The sequence below is a fragment of the Lasioglossum baleicum genome, chromosome 7 (assembly GCF_051020765.1).
Source record: "Lasioglossum baleicum chromosome 7, iyLasBale1, whole genome shotgun sequence".
Lineage (NCBI taxonomy): Eukaryota > Metazoa > Arthropoda > Insecta > Hymenoptera > Halictidae > Lasioglossum > Lasioglossum baleicum.
Genome location: NC_134935.1, coordinates 15,249 through 39,309, shown reverse-complemented (window position 1 = coordinate 39,309; position 24,061 = coordinate 15,249).

Genomic DNA, 24,061 nt, shown 5'->3' with positions numbered 1-24,061 from the left:
AGCCCCGGGAACGGCACTGAAAGAAATCGAGTCTACCGGGTTGGGTCTGCCTGGGTCTGCCTAGCCCGACCCCAGCCGCGCGCCCGTGGTCTGCCTAGCCCGACCCCAGCCGCGCGCCCGTAGTCTCAATGTGTTGACTTCGATGGCGCACGCTGCGTAGTATGTGTGACCGCTGTAATAAGTATTTCAATACAGCCGAAAATGCATGTGAAACGAGTTCTGCCTCCTCCACTCTGATCCAATCGTCCGCGCATTCGCACCTAGACACGTCACCGTAATCCTGCCTGGGAACCTTCTTCTCAGGCTTACACCAAGTACAATGTCACCAGTTCGAATCCATGCGTGTTGGCGTCTTGCCGCCATCCCCTACAATTGCGTAGTATGTAGTGGGCGGTAACGGTATCGTATCCTAACCCACTGCTGTTCCGCTATCGCTCGTACTTACGAGGCAGTGTATTGGATCACTTGTTGGACATAGACAAATCTAAAATGTTTTTTCACTACGTGAATGAAATATGTAATTTCAGGACCGACGCTGTCGATCCTTACGTCAGAAAATGTCTGTTCCAGGGTTGTTACCTTTCACTTAAAAAGGCATCGTTGGTCAAGACTGGTTGCTAATATTATTCTCGAGGTGTAAATGGGGTTATTTAGTCGTATACAGCGTCCGTTGCCAGCTCCTTGTGACGCCAATTTTTATATCTCCATTTCTTTTGAAGGGCTCATTTTACAGTGGAAACTCCAAGGAATATAAACATATTTTGTTCAAAATTTAAATCACTGACGCACAGTGGTCTGGATTGGAAAATCGTGTGCCATTTTGTTATAACTTTTGAACCAGTAGAGATACTGCAATGAAATTTTCACTAAAAATATTTAAAAAATAGTCATTTTTAACTATAGGTAATTAAATATTTTTTGCATTTGTTAAACAATAATTTTTTATAAATTTTCATTGATATTTTTGATTTAAAAAAAAATTTTTGGAATATAATCGTACATACTATTTTTTACTTTCTAAATATGTATTTTTTATATTTATGTTTCACACATGTGTAACGTTTTATGGAATACGTAAAATATAAATTTGAGAAGTCTTGTTGCAATCAACATACACAAAAAAAAATTACCGTAAAGGTAAAAACGCATTACAAGCGCGTCAAAGATATTTTTTATAATAATTTATAATGATTAAAAAACGAAACGAGCCTACTACCTTATATCTTTATTTTACTAGAGGTGAGCGAAATATCAGAACGAAACAGAATTGAAAAACTTCTATTATATTTTAATACTAAAGAATTACCTCGGATGCAATATTTAACACTAAAATCTTACATTTTTCGCTATGTGAAGTCATCTGATAATAATTTGTACCAACAATATACCTCGCAAACATTCTATTACCAACTTTAATGGCTTTAAACAATAATAATTTGAGCGGGCGGAGAGGGGCGGAATTAATTTTTTCATGATTATTTAGAAGGAAGGTGTACTAAAAATATTCCAATTAATTAGAAAGCTAAACTCGGCTAAACTTTAAAGATATACCATCTTAAATGGAAAGGACTTCACAAATTTTTCTTACGGCATTGAGCATTATTATATAAATAGAGTATTTACGTTAATAATTAATAGAAAGATATGATTTTTATCACAAAAGTCTGCTCTTCAATATAAAAAAAAAGCGAGAGATAATATTAAATAGGAACGTCAGGGCACCGCATCACAGAGAAGCAATTTTTCTCGTGAAAAATCCTCCTCTTAAAATGTCCTATTTTCAATGTTTATTGCAACTATTATATTTATTAAATTGTACTATTTTCTTCATTTCCGAGGTCTGTGAACATTTGGGAAGCAATGTTTATAGATATCGATACGAGAAAGTTCGTTTTTGGGCACAAAGGCACACGATTTTCCAATCCAGACCACTGTGTGACGGCTCATCGAAAAAGACGTAAAAAACGAATTAGTTTAAATTTTTCGACTCCATACAGTTGATGGTCGAGGTTAAAAAAATAATTTTGCAATAGCCCAATCCTTTCCTAATAAAACCACCAAAAAAAAGTGTAGCTCAATCGGATTTCAACGAAAATATGATTTCATGATGTTTCGTTGACAAAAAATTCGATTTTTTGGAAAATCCTGAGGTGGTAGACAAATTCTGAGACCAGATTTGAAATAAGCGTGGAAGAATGTACGGGAAATGATGTACAGCATGTTGCAAAAAAGTTTTATTGAAATTGTGCAGGTTTAACGAATTTTGTCAAGGTTAAAAAACGTTCATACCATCATTTCCCTACTTTCCGCATATTCTGCAAAGTTAGAGCTTTAATTTAAAAAAAAATTCATCGTTCTATCTCTTATCTATCGAAAGTTATTCGACTTTAATACAGAAACTTGCGGCGACCCGTGCAGCGACCCTTGCAGCGACCCTTGCAGCGACCCAATAGCTGCACGGGTCGCTGCAAGGGTCGCCGCCTGGATCGCGACGGAATGGCCAAAAAAGGTGTGTCACAGCTCTGACCGACCAGTCCTGAACCGCTAGAGGCCTCATTAGTAAGGCGGGCCCTGCCCGAGACGCTGCGATATCGGAAGGTGGTTTAAGACTGTATATATAGAGATCGGTGACGGATCAGGTAGCAGCGAGAAAGGTCTTTCTTTGACTATCTGTCCATCTTGTGGCAAATGTAGGAAATTAGCTGCCACAAAAGAGAGCGAGTTATTATTGTCCGCTTCTGTCCGAACGCGCCCGACGAGGTCGACCACGTTCGGGCCACCCGCGCAATGTGTTACGGATAGACAGCGGGTCTTTATGCAAAATAAAAAACGTCAGCGTTGATTACAAGAAATAGAAACTCAAAAGAATGTCATCCCTTTCCTTAATGATTTTAATAAAGGAGAAATCATATATTGACATTTTCAATTTTAAAAATTTTCCAACAACTATCAATTTCATCTACTCAATTTTGCTATAAATGCATACAGATCCCAAGTCTATCCGTTACACATCGGGCGGCTCGAGAGCGGCTCGACATCGGCGAGTGATTTGAGGAGTTGGTGACAGATGGATAGACCGTATGGCGATTAACTTCATCAATCGATTGAATCAATTCGATCAAATTTGTTGCCGGTCAAATCTGGAGTCGGTGAAATGTCGGCGAAAACCGTGTGCGCCGTCCGGCGCAATGTTCGTCGAAATGTCATAACATCTCCAAAAATTCAAGTCTTTTAGTCTCGAATCTAATGTCGTTAATGCTTCGTACAGCGCTGAACATTTCGCTTTGAAACTTTAATTCACTGTGTGAAATTAGGGACTTAATCCCGGTAAAATATTTATACATACCAGACAATACCGGTAACGGTACTATGCCAAGCGGCTGAAATAACACCGAAACCGTTAATATACTTTTTCGAGCAAAAGCTCCTGAAAAACGAAGTTTGGGCTTTTGTTGTGCCATGGCCGAACTGCAATGTGCCACCAGCCGTACCCTTAGGAGTTAATAGCCGTAATAACCATAAAGACATTAAAGACCAAATCGGTCTAACCAGATTCCTTGGGGTTACCGTGCGCTCGCTACCCCCGCCATATAAAAGATTCTGTAGACTTTTTCAAATACAGTGATATCCAATATTAATACAGTATGATTGTTTAAACATGTTTAAACAACGGTTTTGGAAACAGCGGGACAAACGATTTTTTCGAATCCATATTTATTAAGCTTAAGATTTTTAAAACTAAGAAAATGAAAAAACACTATCCGATTACCCGAAATGTCATCGAAAACGGTCAACACATAAACCAGATATACATAGTAGGCATTGAAAGATGTAAAGAAAAGAATCTTTGAATTTTTCTGCTCACGATTGATCTAAATCGCAGTTTCTTATAATTGTTTTAATTTTTAATTGTTTTCGAGTATCCATATTTCCATGCGAAATAGAACTACTGTTTCGGATTTTGTTCAAATTTGGATATGTTGCAGTCTTTAGTGAAATATGAGAAAACGTATCTCAAACAATTCCTTGAAGTCTTGAAAATTGTTGGTTTTACGGACGTGTAATATGAGGTGTCACAAGTTTTTCCTTAAATTATAACGGCCAAACTAACTGTTTACCCCGACACGAGCACTTCGTTTAAAATCAGGTATGAAGGGTCGGATCAGTCCGGTAGTGGAGAAAGTGTAAGTGGGTGAATTAAAACCACTGGTTTAAACAGGGAAGCCGGGTTTCTGCGACTTCAAGATCACTTTTAATAATAATTTTAAACACGCGGTACAAATAACTGACAATTGAGATGTCGTTTCGGAGGAACAGAGATCTCTCTCAGTCATCAATCTCGACTGTTGCGGATCGGGGTCCTCGCGTAATACGTGGGCATCCCCACCATACTCTCATACTGGGGAGCTCGTTAGAAATCGTTCAAATTGAACGCGAACGGTAAAGACAATAACACGGGACGAGACGGTAGCACAATGCTTTGAACGTATTTACAATCGTGTGTCAAACACTAACAAAACGATGAAAATTAGTTTTTGGTGCTCATATACAGGGTGCTCGACATAATAAAAAGAGACACCTAGCACATATTTTTAAATTTCTTATATTTAAAGGTGGAAAGTGTACACTCCGTTATGAATAAAACCACTAGAAACGGTCCTAATTCCGTCGAGTTTAGGCTTTTCTTAATCGGCAGAACGCCACGAATTGGCTCGTGTGACTTTCGTGAGGGCAGCACGGAAAATAATTAAGTTCAGCATTCGCTCCTTAGCGGTTTCATGCCGAGCTACCTGGCTGGCCGGGGGATTGTCGGGCCGTGTTTATTGCACTACTATTGTGTTCTGGGCTCAGGCCTCAGGGCTCGACCCCGGGCGTCGGTCGTGTTCATTGTAGCCTCGAGTTGGCCGAAAGTATTCATGGATTTATTCATTTTCGAGAAAATAGAATAAAAATAAAATCACTAACCAGTGTTGGGCAAAAATTCAATCGACGATTGACGACTAAATTTCTACTTCAATCGTTAATCGCGATTAACAATTAATATCCTCGTTTAGTCGTTAATTGTGGTTAACGAATAAATACCGATTGATCGTTATATTTGCGGATAAGATTAAATACTTATTAATCGTTAATTGCGGATAACGATTAAATTTCTACTTTAGTCGTTAATCGCGACTAACGATTATCAATCGTCAATCGGATGACCGATTAAATGCCCAACTCATCTGTCACCAACTCCCCAAATCACTCGCCGATGTCGAGCCGCTCTCGAGCCGCCCGATGTGTAACGGATAGACTTGGGATCTGTATGCATTTATAGCAAAATTGAGTAGATGAAATTGATAGTTGTTGGAAAATTTTTAAAATTGAAAATGTCAATATATGATTTCTCCTTTATTAAAATCATTAAGGAAAGGGATGACATTCTTTTGAGTTTCTATTTCTTGTAATCAACGCTGACGTTTTTTATTTTGCATAAAGACCCGCTGTCTATCCGTAACACATTGGGCGGGTGGCCCGAACGTGGTCGACCTCGTCGGGCGCGTTCGGACAGAAGCGGACAATAATAACTCGCTCTCTTTTGTGGCAGCTAATTTCCTACATTTTCCACAAGATGGACAGATAGTCAAAGAAAGACCTTTCTCGCTGCTACCTGATCCGTCACCGATCTCTATATATACAGTCTTAAACCACCTTCCGATATCGCAGCGTCTCGGGCAGGGCCCGCCTTACTGATGAGTCCTCTAGCGGTTCAGGACTGGTCGGTCAGAGCTGTGACACACCTTTTTTGGCCATTCCGTCGCGATCCAGGCGGCGACCCTTGCAGCGACCCGTGCAGCTATTGGGTCGCTACAAGGGTCGCTGCAAGGGTCGCTGCACGGGTCGCCGCAAGTTTCTGTGTTAAAGTCGAATAACTTTCGATAGAAAAGAGATAGAACGATGAATTTTTTTTAAATTAAAGCTCTAACTTTGCAGAATATGCGGAAAGTAGGGAAATGATGGTACGAACGTTTTTTAACCTTGACAAAATTCGTTAAACCTGCACAATTTCAATAAAACTTTTTTGCAACATGCTGTACATCATTTCCCGTACATTCTTCCACGCTTATTTCAAATCTGGTCTCAGAATTTGTCTACCACCTCAGGATTTTCCAAAAAATCGAATTTTTTGTCAACGAAACATCATGAAATCATATTTTCGTTGAAATCCGATTGAGCTACACTTTTTTTTTGGTGGTTTTATTAGGAAAGGATTGGGCTATTGCAAAATTATTTTTTTAACCTCGACCATCAACTGTATGGAGTCGAAAAATTTAAACTAATTCGTTTTTTACGTCTTTTTCGATGAGCCGTCACACAGTGGTCTGGATTGGAAAATCGTGTGCCTTTGTGCCCAAAAACGAACTTTCTCGTATCGATATCTATAAACATTGCTTCCCAAATGTTCACAGACCTCGGAAATGAAGAAAATAGTACAATTTAATAAATATAATAGTTGCAATAAACATTGAAAATAGGACATTTTAAGAGGAGGATTTTTCACGAGAAAAATTGCTTCTCTGTGATGCGGTGCCCTGACGTTCCTATTTAATATTATCTCTCGCTTTTTTTTTATATTGAAGAGCAGACTTTTGTGATAAAAATCATATCTTTCTATTAATTATTAACGTAAATACTCTATTTATATAATAATGCTCAATGCCGTAAGAAAAATTTGTGAAGTCCTTTCCATTTAAGATGGTATATCTTTAAAGTTTAGCCGAGTTTAGCTTTCTAATTAATTGGAATATTTTTAGTACACCTTCCTTCTAAATAATCATGAAAAAATTAATTCCGCCCCTCTCCGCCCGCTCAAATTATTATTGTTTAAAGCCATTAAAGTTGGTAATAGAATGTTTGCGAGGTATATTGTTGGTACAAATTATTATCAGATGACTTCACATAGCGAAAAATGTAAGATTTTAGTGTTAAATATTGCATCCGAGGTAATTCTTTAGTATTAAAATATAATAGAAGTTTTTCAATTCTGTTTCGTTCTGATATTTCGCTCACCTCTAGTAAAATAAAGATATAAGGTAGTAGGCTCGTTTCGTTTTTTAATCATTATAAATTATTATAAAAAATATCTTTGACACGCTTGTAATGCGTTTTTACCTTTACGGTAATTTTTTTTTGTGTATGTTGATTGCAACAAGACTTCTCAAATTTATATTTTACGTATTCCATAAAACGTTACACATGTGTGAAACATAAATATAAAAAATACATATTTAGAAAGTAAAAAATAGTATGTACGATTATATTCCAAAAATTTTTTTTTAAATCAAAAATATCAATGAAAATTTATAAAAAATTATTGTTTAACAAATGCAAAAAATATTTAATTACCTATAGTTAAAAATGACTATTTTTTAAATATTTTTAGTGAAAATTTCATTGCAGTATCTCTACTGGTTCAAAAGTTATAACAAAATGGCACACGATTTTCCAATCCAGACCACTGTGCGTCAGTGATTTAAATTTTGAACAAAATATGTTTATATTCCTTGGAGTTTCCACTGTAAAATGAGCCCTTCAAAAGAAATGGAGATATAAAAATTGGCGTCACAAGGAGCTGGCAACGGACGCTGTATACGACTAAATAACCCCATTTACACCTCGAGAATAATATTAGCAACCAGTCTTGACCAACGATGCCTTTTTAAGTGAAAGGTAACAACCCTGGAACAGACATTTTCTGACGTAAGGATCGACAGCGTCGGTCCTGAAATTACATATTTCATTCACGTAGTGAAAAAACATTTTAGATTTGTCTATGTCCAACAAGTGATCCAATACACTGCCTCGTAAGTACGAGCGATAGCGGAACAGCAGTGGGTTAGGATACGATACCGTTACCGCCCACTACATACTACGCAATTGTAGGGGATGGCGGCAAGACGCCAACACGCATGGATTCGAACTGGTGACATTGTACTTGGTGTAAGCCTGAGAAGAAGGTTCCCAGGCAGGATTACGGTGACGTGTCTAGGTGCGAATGCGCGGACGATTGGATCAGAGTGGAGGAGGCAGAACTCGTTTCACATGCATTTTCGGCTGTATTGAAATACTTATTACAGCGGTCACACATACTACGCAGCGTGCGCCATCGAAGTCAACACATTGAGACTACGGGCGCGCGGCTGGGGTCGGGCTAGGCAGACCACGGGCGCGCGGCTGGGGTCGGGCTAGGCAGACCCAGGCAGACCCAACCCGGTAGACTCGATTTCTTTCAGTGCCGTTCCCGGGGCTGTTCTCTACAGGGAGATTTATGACAGGTCATTACTATTGAGCTGGAAGTCGACACTTCCTCGACCAACACGTTTTGACTGTAATTTTCAAATCACTCGACGAAGTCGAGCCACTCTCGGGCCGCTTGATATGTCACGAATAGACTGCGGATCTTTATGCATTTATAGCAAACTTGAGTAGATGAAATTGATAGTTGTTGGAACATTTTTTAAATTGAAGATGTCAATATATGATTTCTCCTGTATTAAAATCATTAAGGGAAGAGATGACATTCAATTTAGTTTCTATTTCCTGTAATCGACGCTGACATTTTTTGTTTTGCATAAAGATACGCAGTCTATCCGTGACACACTATCAGGTGGCCCGGTGGCCCGAGAGTGGCTCGACTTCGTCGAGCGCGTTCAGACGTCAGACAGAAGCGGACAAGTTCGTGCGAACGCAGAATTGAATCTCGAGTAGCGCGAAAACTCGCTCGCCCGAACTTGTCCGATTCTTTCCGAACCCGCCCGACGAGATCGAGACACTTCCGGGCAGCTCGAAACCCCTTGGCAGCCCGATGCACTCGGGTAGCTTGAAACGCGCTCGAGCCGAAAATTATAAATTTCAACACTCTACACCTACCGAACCTTAAAAGTAACTGGTAAATGTTTCTTTGTATGAAAGTGATGAGATTGATTTTATTTAGACTTTATGCAGCTCTCCTTGTAATATGTTATAATGTATTGGCTCGTTCGGAAAGTCATTTCGTTTTCTCCTTTGCTGAAGAAACAATTCAATTCAATTTGATTTCTATTTCTTGCAATCGATATAGTAAATTTTTATTTTGCAGAAAGATCCGCAGTCTATCCGTGACACACCATCGGGTGGCCCGGTGGCCCGAGAGTGGCTCGACTTCGTCGAGCGCGTTCAGACGTCAGACAGAAGCGGACAAGTTCGTGCGAACGCAGAATTGAATCTCAAGTAGCGCGAAAACTCGCTCGCCCGAACTTGTCCGATTCTTTCCGAACCCGCCCGACGAGATCGAGACACTCCCGGGCAGCTCGAAACCCCTTGGTAGCCCGATGCACTCGGGTAGCTTGAAACGCGCTCGAGCCGAAAATTATAAATTTCAACACTCTACACCTACCGAACCTTAAAAGTAACTGGTAAATGTTTCTTTGTATGAAAGTGATGAGATTGATTTTATTTAGACTTTATGCAGCTCTCCTTGTAATATGTTATAATGTATTGGCTCGTTCGGAAAGTCATTTCGTTTTCTCCTTTGCTGAAGAAACAATTCAATTCAATTTGATTTCTATTTCTTGCAATCGATATAGTAAATTTTTATTTTGCAGAAAGATCCGCAGACTATCCGTGACACACCATCGGGTGGCCTGGTGGCCCGAGAGTGGCTCGACTTCGTCGAGCGCGTTCAGACGTCAGACAGAAGCGGACAAGTTCGTGCGAACTGGTGCGAACGCAGAATTGAATCTCGAGTAGCGCGAAAACTCGCTCGCCCGAACTTGTCCGATTCTTTCCGAACCCGCCCGACGAGATCGAGACACTCCCGGGCAGCCCGATGCACTCGGGTAGCTGGAAACGCGCTCGAGCCGAAAGTTATAAATTAAGTTTCTTTTTCCTTCTACGACACATTTTTTTTGCACGAAGACGTTTCAACCCTCTACACCTACCGAACCTTAAAAGTAACTGGTAAATGTTTCTTTGTATGAAAATGATGAGATTGATTTTATTTAGACTTTATGCAGCTCTCCTATTGTAATATGTTAATGTATTAGCTCGTTCGGAAAGTCATTTCGTTTTCTCCTTTGCTGAAGAAATAATTCAATTCAATTTAGTTTCTATTTCCTGTAATCGACGCTGACATTTTTTATTTTGCAGAAAGATCCGCAGTCTAGTAATGACAAACGGAAGCATTGCCATCCCTACACGATAAACAAAATTACTTTCCGAACGACCTGATAGTATGTAGTATGTAATTTAAATAAAAATATTAATTTTTGTCAGTAAAAAGAAAGACTGCTGCTGCTGCTGCTACACATTTGTACAATAGACATTTACTTTACCGACATCTTAATGTGGAAGATCCACATCAGCGCGACCAGCTCTGTATCACCTTACCGGGGCGAGAGACCCCCTGCTCCCTAGTACAAGGCCTGTACGTGCCTGTATGGCGCTGCGTACGGCATTCGAAACATTGGCGCGACTGTGTTGCCCTCTTACGGTGAGCTAAAATCCCCCACCGTTTTCCGTGCAGCCTCGCGGCAGCAGGGATCCAAAACGCGACATTGTTGCCCGGTGCAGCCCTGGTTGTCTGGGTATATAGCTATTCTCTATAACTTTTCTCCGTAGCGTTTTTATCGTTTTCTATATGATATAAGGCATTTATTTTACTCAAGAATTAATCTCATCGATGAATAGAGATGAGTATACGTTAATGTTAATATTGTGTCCTATAATGTTGTAATTAGAATTATGATTTTAATTATGTTTGTTTCTTTACGAATATGGGAACGCAGGGGGGATCAGCTGTAGCGGAATTTTCGAGTACCTCGAAACCATTCTGCACTTTGCAATCATAACTTAAATTGTGCTTCCTTTTTTTTAATTACGGAAAGTGGACAGCGAAAGTCGACAGCGCGAACTGCATCAGTCCTTTAAGTTGAAAATAAATGTAGACAATTAAAAAATGTTTTTGATTAAACTTTTCATTAAAACCCGAAGCAACAAGTATTTACTGAAAGAAACGATTAGCAGCGGGATTCGATTCGGGGCCAGAAGATTCGCAGCCGCATAGTTGTTTTGTTAACGACTACGCAACCTCTAAAAAATTAAGAACAGTTCCTTCAATAATATCCAAGTACTGAATTTTTATAAAACTGGAGTCTCTGACACTTCAATACAAAATATGCGTTTTCTTCGAATGTTTGGAGGTTTTCAATTTTTTAAAACATGTTTCCATAATCAAAACAACCTGAAAAAATACACATTAATAATCAGGATTAGACATAACTAACGTAATAATATAAAATAAATGTGGTCAACTGAAGACCGATATAAAATCGGCAGTTTTCCGATTCGTTTAAAAATCGATTTTGCAACCAAAAATTTTGAAAAAATCTCAGTCGTGTATGCTATTAGGTAGAATATTCATGAATTTTTTCATAATTTTCTGTTGAACATGACGTGACTAAAAATCAATTTGAATGGACACTTTTGACCATCTCATGCGGCTATACATTAAGAATCAACGAAAACATTATTTAAAAAATGCAAAATATATTTCCGTTTACATCATTAGGCCTAAAAAAAATTTAGGCCTAATTTCTCTTCGATATCTCTTTTAGATCAAAAGTTGTAGCAAAATGTGCGCCGCGCGCTGTGCCGGGATTCACATGAGCGCGAGCGCCGCGCCGCACAGTGGACCTTTCGTCCAAATCGGAGACAAAATCTAAGAACTTTCGATAGAAGTGAGGTAGAGCGATGAAATTTTTTTTAAATTAAAGCTGAAACATTACAGAATATGGGAAAAATAGGGAGATTATGGTACGAACGTTTTTTAACCGAGAAAATTCGTTAAACATGTAGAATTTCAAGAAATCGATTTTGCAATATCCTGAGGTCGTAGACAAATTTTGAGACCAGATTTGAAATCAGCGTGAAAAAATCTACGGGAAATGATATATAGTAAAAATTAAAAAAAATTTTCCGCGCGTGGTATTGGAAAAACCACAATTTTCTCGAAATTGTGCAAGTTTAACGAATTTTCTCAACGTTTGGAGGCAGCGCGCATTTGAATCCCGGCACAGCGTGTGGCGCGGCGATAACAGAACATACGGACAATACATAGAACGTCCGTATATTAGGGTATTCGGATAATGGGGGTACGGATACGGGAGTCTCTACTGTATTTAAAGAACAAGTAGACATAATTGAAATCGTAATTCTAATTGCTATTTCGTAGGACTCAATATAAATAGTACCGTATACTCATCTTTTTTTATCGATGAATATGATCAATAACTAAAACTAGAGGGTTATTGTTGCTCGCTCGCTTCGCTCGCTCGCGAGTAGGGTTGTTTTCGCTCGCGGGTAGGACTGCTCTTGCGAAAGGGTTAACGGTACGCATGGCTAGTAGGGTCTGCAGCTATTAATGTTTTTTATTTCGTGTGTGACTCTCCAAGAGTCACACAAAGAACTTCCCGATTCGTTAGTTGCAGTATATTATTTTCAGGGAAATTCAATAGTTTTCTACTTATCAAAATGTTTGCTATATGGCGTCGCATTAAACGAACATCGTAGGCTCGTTGCTCGCTTGGTTCCTTGTTATAGCATACTAATGTTGCAAAATAAATTGTCTTAATTAGTTTTTCGCAAACGATACAACTCATCATTATCCGGGTTTGCAGTATTGATCTTGGTTTTCTTCGATACTGTTAATTTAAATTGTCCCAAAATATATAAACCGCGCTCAATTTTGAAACTCTGCTTAGTGCTACACACAACATTTGTAAAGTTCGCCTTTCTGATTTTTTAAAATCCAAACATACTTTCTCGTATGTTTGTCCCTGACTTTTATGAATCGTAATCGCTTCAGCAGGAACCACTGGAAATTGACTACGTGTGATTTGATATTTTTCCTCACTCGACATATTTACTTGATCCGATATTTTTATTATTGGTGTTAAATTTTGATCAATATTTGCATTTTTCATATAATCACGATAACGAGTTCTTACTTTCACTCCTACTCTGGCCAATTGAAAATCTAACCACAATATAGACGGAATTTTAGTATTTTCTTGAAAAGTAATAAATTTTAATATTCCGCATGTGTGTGCTCCATTAACCAATCCGTTTTCAACATCAATGTTACTAATAATTATCATATAGTTTATATTAATTTTCAATTTAATCTCAATTAATAATTCGTTTTGAACTGATTGTTTTTTTAAAGATTGTAATATAAATTTATTTTGTACTTTCATCGATATTCTTTGAAAATGTATTCTCGGGAATAGAGATGATTAACTCACTCTTGCATTGGGATAATTTTCGATTATTGTAAGCGGAAACATCATCATAAGGTACAAAAAAAAATTTTTTTAATTTTTTTTAAATGTTAAAAAAATTGGGAAAAAAATTTTTTGTGTAATTACGTTTGTTTCTTCGGTGGAAACTTTCCGTTCTCTCGTATAAATTGCATTGTTGAATGAACTTCTTTCGAAAAAAACTAAAAAAACTAAAAAACTACTTGACCAAAATGGACCAAAATCTAATCAGCTCTAAGTTACGACGGGGCACATCGATTGCATCATTCATCATTCTGATCGCGTTGTTACTTTTTCAGAAAACGTTAACGAAAAATTTGATACCATACAAACGGACATACATACGCACACACATCCACATACACATACGAACATTTTGCTGAAAGTAGTCTAAAATGACTGTAAAGACCATGAAACATGAAGATCTGCTAAAAAATCGATTTTCGATTTCGCAGACCTTGTTTATTTTTCGTAATTGTTTCATGTAAATGGCGCTAGCTGCTTCGTGTGGCGTTCTTCCGATTAAAAAAAGACTAAACCCGAGATAGAATTTGGACTGTGGATAGTGGATTTATTCAAAGTCTTCGAATAACGGCACAATCAATTTTCTACCGAAACCGAAATAATACCGGTATTTTTTCGGTTTTTCCAATGCTTAGGTTGCTCCAAATGAAAAAGGAACTACAGGCCACTTATCCTTAAATATGTTCCGTCGTAAAACCCTCCGCGCGAAGGAACAAGCGCGAGTCCGAATTCACAGGCGAGGCCGTCATAAAACATTCAGCTAAAGACCTTCCAGATGTACCTCCCAACAAAGTGATTTTTAGCCAGCCGAAAGAAGCACAGCCGATGTAGCCAGATGTATTTGGACCTTTTATACCGTTAAGGTACTAAACTTTATAACCGTAGCTACCTGCAACCGAACATTCTCCTTGGTTTCAAATCCTTGCTTTAGTTTATTAAAAGGGAGTAGACTCGTTTTCAGGATTGCAAGCTTGCGGGATTCGTCTCTTCTCATCTCTCGATAATTACAAACACGGGGTTTTTCACTAGTCAAAAACGCTAGATAAAAGATCGATCTAGGACACTATCTGCCTCAAAAGTCCTATTTTTTCGTTTAGGAGGCGTAATTGGCATTATTCGGCAGCATGTATATGAAAATAGCTTGTATGCTTCCGAATAATGCAAATTTCGCCTCGTAAACGGAAAATAGGACTTTTGAGGGAGATGGGGCCCTAGATCGATCTTTTATCTAGCGTTTTTGACTAGTGAGAAACCCCGTGTTTGTATTATTATTGTGGGGTTCGAATAAATTAACATTAGGTCTAAGAGCGTCTAGCTTTAAGTATTTTGTATCCTGACCATTTGGGACACAGATGGTTTGCAGGCGAGCGGCGATGGCCTGCAGTACCGTGTCCCAAACAGTCCCAAACCTTCGCGGAAAAAACCGTTACGTTTATTACTTAGGTATAGATCGTGGGAGAGAAGTAAAAGAACGACTGGCGACGAGAGCCCTTGACGAAGGAAAAATAGGCAGAGTAGCTCTGGAAGTCAATGCGAGCAGATCGAACTGCACAGCGTAGAACAGCTTAGTACCGAGTGGACTTTTCTTTTCGATATATGTAGTTAGTTTAGGTTAGCTTAGTATCCGTTATCTTACACGCGAACTTGATTTCCACCAAAACCTTCCAATTTCCACATTATCGAGAGATGAGAAGAGGCGAATCCCGCACCCTTGCAATTCTGGAAAAAGGAGATACTGGAACTGCAGTTACTCGAATTAATATTCGGACGTTCTAAAACAGACGAGAACTTTTTTAATATTGTACTAAACGATTTGAACTTTTTTGGGGAGCTAGAGCAATTAGTTTACTACAGGATGTGAAAAGAAATTTTTTCAGAAATTGCAATTGATCGGAATTGTATGGAGAAATACTAAGAGTTGCATTTTACAACTTTTTTATGTGGGCCCATATTGAAAAATTGAAAAATACGCTTTGTAGATCTGTGTCGACTAAACATATTTTGAAAATTTCGTCAAAATCGGTTAACGTTGCAATGAGCTACGTTTAAAACGTTTAAAAATGGTAAAAATCGCAGATTTTCAGCCTATACCGAAGAATTCTTACATCTTTGAAGGCCTGTCGTTTTTTCCCGCATCAACCGATTTCGATGAAACTTTCACAGTGCATATTATTTACGCAGGCCTAGAAAATGTACTTTTTAAATTTTCAATATAGGCCCGCACGAAAAAGTTGTAAAATGTAACATTTAGTATTTTCTCTGCAATTCCGTCCAAATGCAATTTTTGAAAAATTTCTTTTCACATGATGTAGTAAACTAATTGCTCTAGCTCCCCAAAAAAGTTCAAATCGTATAGTGCAATATCAAAAAAGTTATCATCTTTTTTAGATCGTCCGAATATTAATTCGTGTAACTGTACGTTGTGACGTTGCCTCTTTTCGCTCGGCTTTCTGACTGGCGAAAGCAGTGAACCCCGAGAATTTACAGCCGCTGAGGACGGGCCGTGCGCGGCCGCGCGGACACGGTCCTCTCGGGACAAATGTAATTGACGAGAAGGGTCGAAGGAAACGCTAACCTATTGTTCGGGCGCCAGGTACTCGGAAGTACCGCACTAAAGAACACCAAACTCTCGTGTTCGCGGATCGAACACGAGCTTCGACTCTTCTCGCAATCACCGACGGAATTCTAAGACACGAACAGCCATGAGTTCGGACACAGGGAATAACGGAGACAGCCCTCGCGGCAGGACGGGTCTCGCAGGTCGGAAATGGATTCGACAGTTTAGGGCTCGAATGAATTTATTCGTGGTCAAGTGGATAAATTACAGGTGGGCGGCCACGTGGCCGCGAACCGGGAGCCCGCGCTCCTAATACACTTTGGCGATGGATGTTCGATCGCGGAACGCGTTGTCGAGATTTCGCGAATAAGATTGGTATGGTACGACGGTACAATGCAAGTCTCGCGAGAGACGAGAATTCGCGGAACGCAGATGTACGGCGCAGTTTCAACGGACCGTCGCGAGATTGCCGAGCGCGTACGACGTTACTTTACCGAATTCGCTAATTATCGAACTTATCCTTTTCCGACGCGGCTCCTTAAGGAAGACTTCCGACTAATCGAAGGGGAGACTACTCGCCAAAGCTCACAGCGTTCTCTGAGAGAACGCGAGCACAAAGCACGAGGCCAAATGCCTCGGGTATCACCAATTGTTCGAGGACGATACGCACTCGCCTCGTCCTCGCACTAAATATCGAGCCAACACGAAAATACGACCGAGGATTTCTCTTTTGCCGGATTCCTACGGAAGGCCGGAACTCCTTCTTCTCCGGAATCAAGGTGCTCGGGAGTCAACTCGCGTAAAACCACCCGCGACGCGTACAATTATTCCGATCGACGGTAATCGGAATCGAAGAAGCGAGAATGCGGAAGTAAAGGTGATTACTCGACTCGGTAACCAGCGCGACAGTGATCCGCGGATCGCTTCGACGGAGCGCTTCGATTCTCGATCTCCCCACTCCTGTCGTCCTACCGAAATTTACTAGGGGCGCACCCGCAACGCAACTAATACTAGATGCAGGACCGAACTCTCGGAACAGGTCTTCGGGCCCCCGACCTTTATCACCAATTCACGATCGCCGTCGGCGACCGGGGAGGCCAAGTCCTCCCAGGCGCTCCTCCGCACCACCTTCGCGGGGTCAAATCTAGGCGGGATGAGACGACGGCGGGACCACCAAAATGCCCGATGTTCTGCAATTGTGACCCCTTCGTCCCACATCGTCGCCTCCGAGTTTCTTTGCTCGTGTGCGGCGGTGCCCTTTGCTAGCTCTCCGGATCCGGAATGTTTTTGATTCTGGCCAATAATTCGTCCGGTTGATCCTTTGGTGTGGGGCGCCCTTACGGTGACAGTCGCTCCCTAGGCACGCTCCTGAAAGTGGCCACTCTCGGCGCGTGCAACAGATGGCATTAGGAGCGATCTTTGATCTTAATAACTTCCTTAAGGAGCGCTCAATCTTGCGGGTGGTTTTCACTATCACTAACGGTCGGTCCGGTCCACTCCCGATACGGTTATTTGACCGTTTTTCAAACGGAGAAGTGACGTCGCAGGCTTGCAACATCACAACGTATTAGGGGATAATTAATGTATTACTAGTTTATTGATTTATATGTAGGTTTACTCTTAATGTAACTATAAAGAAAATGGAACGGCAAGGGGGGAAGAAGTAACATAAGGAAGAGATAACAAAAAGGGAGAGTGCCCTGTATAACTAACGGCATTGGGCACATTAGTGCGACTGTGCTGCCCTATTAAAACGGCCCGGTCGGCCAGGATTGTGGCGAGGAAGACTTGTACCAAGATCGTGTCGAGGGAAGACTACGAGCCCTCACGCGCATTTGTGGCGTGGCCACAATCTAGTCATCGTGTGCCTTCATCAAATTTTTTTTGTACCTTACGATGATGTTTCCGCTTACAATAATCGAAAATTATCCCAATGCAAGAGTGAGTTCATCATCCCTACTCCCGAGAATACATTTTCAAAGAATATCGATGAAAGTACAAAAAGAGATTTATATTACAATCTTTAAAAAAACAATTAGTTCAAAACGAATTATTAATTGAGATTAAATTGAAAATTAATATAAACTATATGATAATTATTAGTAACATTGATGTTGAAAACGGATTGGTTAATGGAGCACACACATGCGGAATATTAAAATTTATTACTTTTCAAGAAAATACTAAAATTCCGTCTATATTGTGGTTAGATTTTCAATTGGCCAGAGTAGGAGTGAAAGTAAGAACTCGTTATCGTGATTATATGAAAAATGCAAATATTGATCAAAATTTAACACCAATAATAAAAATATCGAATCAAGTAAATATGTCGAGTGAGGAAAAATATCAAATCACACGTAGTCAATTTCCAGTGGTTCCTGCTGAAGCGATTACGATTCATAAAAGTCAGGGACAAACATACGAGAAAGTATGTTTCGATTTTAAAAAATCAGAAAGGCGAACTTTACAAATTTTGTGTGTAGCACTGAGCAGAGTTTCAAAATTGAGCGCGGTTTATATATTTTGGGACAATTTAAATTAACAGTATCGAAGAAAACCAAGATCAATACTGCAAACCCGGATAATGATGAGTTGTATCGTTTGCGAAAAACTAATTAAGACAATTTATTTTGCAACATTAGTATGCTATAACAAGGAACCAAGCGAGCAACGAGCCTACGATGTTGTTTTAATGCGACGCCATATAGCAAACATTTTGATAAGTAGAAAACTATTGAATTTCCCTGAAAACGTATAATCTTCTTAAAATGTACACTTAATAATGATAATAATATACTACAACTAACTAATCGGGAAGTTCTTTGTGTGAATCTTGGAGAGTCACACACCAAATAACATCGGTACCACTAACCCTCTCGCGAGCTCGCAAAGCGAGCGAGCTACGACAACCCTACTTGCGAAGCTCGCGAAGCGAGCGAGCTACGACAACCCTACTTGCGAAGCTCGCGAAGCGAGCGAGCAACAACACTCCTCTAGTTCTTTTTTTAAGTCTTTCCAAGGAAAAGAGACCTTGGTTGGGTGATAGCTGTTCTCTCAATTCTTCTATTGAGCCCTCCCATTCTGTTCGTTCGCGTAACTGCCGATTTCTAAATGTTCGATTGTAAGAAATGGGTTCGCGACTGTTCGAATGTTATCCGCCAAACTAATTTTAGATAACTATTTCAATGTAAATAACGGATTGTGTGGACAAGGAATTGACTGGAGGAATCGCGTTTCGTTCGAGATCTGTTGGTGAACTCGTCAGTAAGGCTAATCCAACAGATCCTGCCTTAGACGCGCGCAGATCAAACCGTGTTGATCTGTATTAGTGACTCGTCTTGTCTGATTGAACAAGAAGTCTGTTGTACTTCGCTTGTATTGCAAGATACAAGAAGTACGGCTTACTTGAAACACCGACTGAGAACTGTATTCGACTGCTTGGCAGATTCGATGGTATCGACTATCCGAAAGCTAGCAATGAACTGAACAGTCCTCTTAAGTCTCGAGTGCTCAATCCGCCAGAGGAAGAGGTTGACCCTTGACAAGGAAAGGGAAGTAGAGTCTATTGTAATGAGGGAAAGAACTATCCGGGTTGGTTCAGTCAACTTGACGTTTGCCAATCAGGACACCCTTAATTGTTCAAACTTCCTTCCATGGTGACTGAGAGGTTGGTCTAGTCGGAAGGAAGAGTGGGGTGCTACCTGGTATGAAGGCAAGAGTGGTAATTGACGTCGCTCGACGGTTGACTGTCGCCCCTTGACCGTATCCTTAAAGAATTGAATGTTTAACCTTGGACTGAGCTTAGCGAACGCGGGTGTACACATCTGGGGTTGTAATTTATGACGGTGAGGGTTCTTTAGAGTTGTATCTTGAGTGACCGTAAATATTCTTAGCCCGGGACGAAGTAAGTATTCCGAGAATTGCTGGATGTACAAAATAACATTTGGCCATACCTGAGTGACCGTAGCATAAATAATCTTCTAATCCGAAAAACGGTTGGTAACGGCTATATCATAAATAAAATACGAAGTCGACCCTGAAGCTCTTTATCTCGCGAGGCAGTATGGTTCACTGCAGATGCTATGGTTCTTTATGTTTAAAGGAGAATTTCCGTTAACGAATTTCTTGCGAGGAAAAACATTTCTTTGTGTAGGACTACGATCCGTTGCGACGGAACATGCTCCCCCTCGTTGATCGATTCGATCGATCAATTACAATATAAGACATTGACTCACTTGGTTTAGGTTGCTACAGCGGCACTGGATGATTGTGCGCTATTTAAATTAGGAAGAGGCGCCAGTCTCTTAACGTTTCGTGTGTACGTGCCGTTGATGGTGCGAACGGTTACTGCCCTTATGATCCCGTCGGTTCCTGGATGAACCTGTTGTATTCGACCTAGATGCCAACACAATGGCGGTAGAGTGTCGTCCTTCAGAAGTACAACAGTTCCGATGTTGATATCGTGACCTCCCTTGGTCCATTTATGACGAATGTTAAGCTGATAAACATATTCCTTGTGCCATCGTTTCCAGAAATCTTGTTTAACTTTCTGGATATGTTGCCATGTTGACAGGCGATTGGATGGCGTTTGGCTGAAATCAGTCTCGGTAATGCACGTCAAAGAACCACCGATCAGGAAATGGCCCGGAGTGAGAGCGGACATGTCGTTCGGGTCCGACGAGAGAGGTGTCAGAGGACGCGAATTGAGAATGGCTTCGACCTCGATGACGAATGTCGTAAATTGTTCATGTGTGAACAGTTCTATGCCGACGACTCGTTTCATGTGATGTTTAAATGATTTAACGGCGGCCTCCCACAATCCACCGAAATGAGGTGACAACGCTGGCATGAAGTGCCACGAAATTTCCTTGGCAGTTAAAAAATGATTAAATTTCTCATCCTTGGATATTGTTTGTTGAAGTGCGATTAACTCATTGTTCGCGCCAACGAAATTTGTACCATTATCTGAGTAAATGTTCTTGCAAATTCCTCGTCGCGCTATAAATCGTTTGAGAGCGGCAATGAATGCTTCTGTTGTCAAATCGCTGACGACCTCTAAATGGACGGCCTTAGTTGCAAAGCAAACAAAAACGGCCACGTATACGTTGACTCGGACTCGATTTCTGAATTGCCGCTCCTTTATGAAAAAGGGACCGCAATAATCTATGCCGCTGGTTAGGAACGGGCGACCCTCGGTAACGCGCGCGGCAGGTAGATTGCCCATAACATAATCGACGGGATTGGGGTTCATCCGGAAACACTTGATGCAGCCCCGAACTATTTGGCGTGTTGTATTTTTTCCGTCGATTGGCCAATATAACTGTCGTACGTCGTAGAGTGTGGCTGTAATCCCTGAATGATGGTTTCTCTGATGCGAATCTCGTATAATGAGTCTAGTAATGTGATGTCCCCGAGGCAATAATATCGGATGTTTCTGTTCGAAAGACAGAGAGGAATTTTGCAATCGTCCACCAACGCGCAGGATTCCTTCGTCGTCGAGAAATGGACACAACGGTTGTAATTTACTGGGGTTTGATAATTTTCCTGACTTCAAATCGCGAATGTCCTGAGCGAAAGTGACGGCTTGTAATAGCTTGATTATTCGTTTGTTGGCATCTTGTAGTTCCTTGAGAGATAAAGACCCGGTGTTTTGATTATTGACTCGAAAGCGCAAGCAATAGGCTACGATTCGTCGGAGTTTTTGTATGCATGAGTATCGTATCAAGATCTCATCGGTTCGGATAGTCGAACCTACTAAACATGTTATTGAACGCAATTCAGGCAATTCATCGCATTTGGTGAATCTTGCGGGTGGCCATTTCGTTTGCTCCTTTGAGAGCCACTCAGGTCCGTTACGCCAAAGCCCATTGTTGTTGAACTCGGCTGCGGTGATTCCGCGAGAAATGAGGTCGGCTGGATTGTCTGCTGACCGAATGTACCGCCATGATTGAATGTCTGTTTTCCGTTGTATATCGGCTACGCGGTTCGCGACGAAGGTCTTTAAATTTGAAGGTTGCTTGCGTAACCAACCTAAGACGACTGTCGAATCTGTCCAGAAAGTGGTCTTGTCGATATTATGCGTCAATGCATTCCGCGTGGTTTGGACCAAGGTAGCCAATAGTGCAGCACCGCATAGTTCCAATCGAGCCAGTGTGATTTGGCTGAGTGGTGCGACTCGTGATTTGGCACAGAGTAGATGCGCGTGAATGGACCCGGATTTATCAATTGTCCGTATATATATACAGGCGCCGTAGGCCCTTTCGCTGGCGTCGCAAAACCCGTGTATTTCTGTCTGTCTCGCGTTTTTCAATCTAACCAAACGGTTGAATTCGATATTGTTGAGTTGCTGTAGGTCACCTTCAAAGTTCATCCATTTTGTGTGGATGCTGGCTGGGACAGACTCGTCCCAAGAGATTTTTAAGGTCCATAGTTGTTGCATCAATATCTTGGCAACAATTGTGATAGGTCCGAGTAGCCCGAGTGGGTCATAGATCTTCGCGATGGTCGATAATATATTTCGTTTAGTGATTTCAGCATTCGCGGAAGGTTGAACTGAATATCGAATCGCGTCGTGCCTGGCGTCCCATGATACCCCTAATGTTTTCATGGTAGATTCATCACCGAGAATCTTTGGATGGATCAATTCCTTACTTAAGGTTGATAACAACCTCGGTTCGTTTGACGCCCACTGTCGAATATTGAGACCGCCTCGTTTCAATAGGGTGATTATCTGATGTTGTAACTTCTTCGCCTCCGCTAACGAATCTGTACCGGTCAATAAATCATCGACGTACAGGTCTTTCTTAATTCGAGCCGCTGCTTCCGGGAAGTCGCGTGCTTCGTCGTCTGCCAATTGGTGTAAGCATCGTATGGCTAGATAGGGAGCTGGCGCGAGCCCGAACGTAACGGTATTCAATTCGTATGTATTGATTTCTTGGTGTGCGTCTCGCCATAATATTCTCTGGTAAACGCGATCTTCGGTTCGAACGAGGAATTGACGATACATCTTTTCGATGTCTCCGGTTATGACGTATGCATGCATTCGGAATCTTAATAGCAGCGACAGAAGGTCGTCTTGCAACGTGGGACCGATTCGAAGGGTGTCGTTCAACGAGAGATTCGTGCTTGTTTTGGCTGATCCGTCGAACACGACCCGGAGCTTGGTTGTTGAACTCGTTGGTTTTATGACGGCGTGATGTGGTAAGTAAAACCCTGGTGCGTGCGTGTTCGTCGCGCGTGTCATGTGTCCGAGTGAACGATATTCGTCTATCACCTTTGTGTATTGCTCTCTTAACTCCGGATCGCGTTCTAATTTTCGTTCAAGTGTTCGAAAACGGTTCAAGGCACGCGAATATGACTCTCCGAGTTGTTCCCGTTTTTCATTGAAGGGTAATGCTACTATGTATGGACCGGACTCGTTGCGTTTCACGGTTGCGCTAAAATGACCTTCACAAGCTTGATCTTCTAGTGATCGGAATTGTTTAACGGCTCCTTCCTCGATTTCCCAGAATTTTTGTAGTTCGAAATTTACGTTGGTGTAAAGGGTTCGATGGCTCGCTCGTGGTGTCGTGACGAGATCACCTCCTAAGATCCATCCGAATTGGGTCTTTTGTAATATAAGATCGACGTTGCTCTGTTTCGATAGATTGATTTGGCCTATGCTGAGACATGACAACGCGGGCCCGGTCCCGAGCAACATATCAATCTTTCCTGGGCGATGAAAGTCTGGATCGGCTAAACGCAGATTTGCTGGTATACGAAGATTGTCTCGGTCGATTTGATTGTCCGGTACTGTTCCTGCGATCCGTGGTATCGTGCAAAACGTCAATGTTCGTTGATAATTAGTCAATCGTGATTTGACTGTGGCGGTCACGAGGCTGCTTGATGTGGTATTTAATTGATTTAAAGCTTCAATGACTGCTGTTTGACGGGTCGTCGGTAGGCGCAATCGTTTCGTGAGTTCGTCTGTGATGAGGTTCGCGTTGGAACACGTGTCGATAAGTGTACGGCATAGTATCGGATTGCGATCGTGATCTAGGATGTAAATTCGTGCGGTGGTTAACAGACCGTTCGCTATTCCGTTTGACAAGAAAGTCCGAGTGTGAAGTGATAACTGTCTGGCCGTACTTCCTGACGCGAG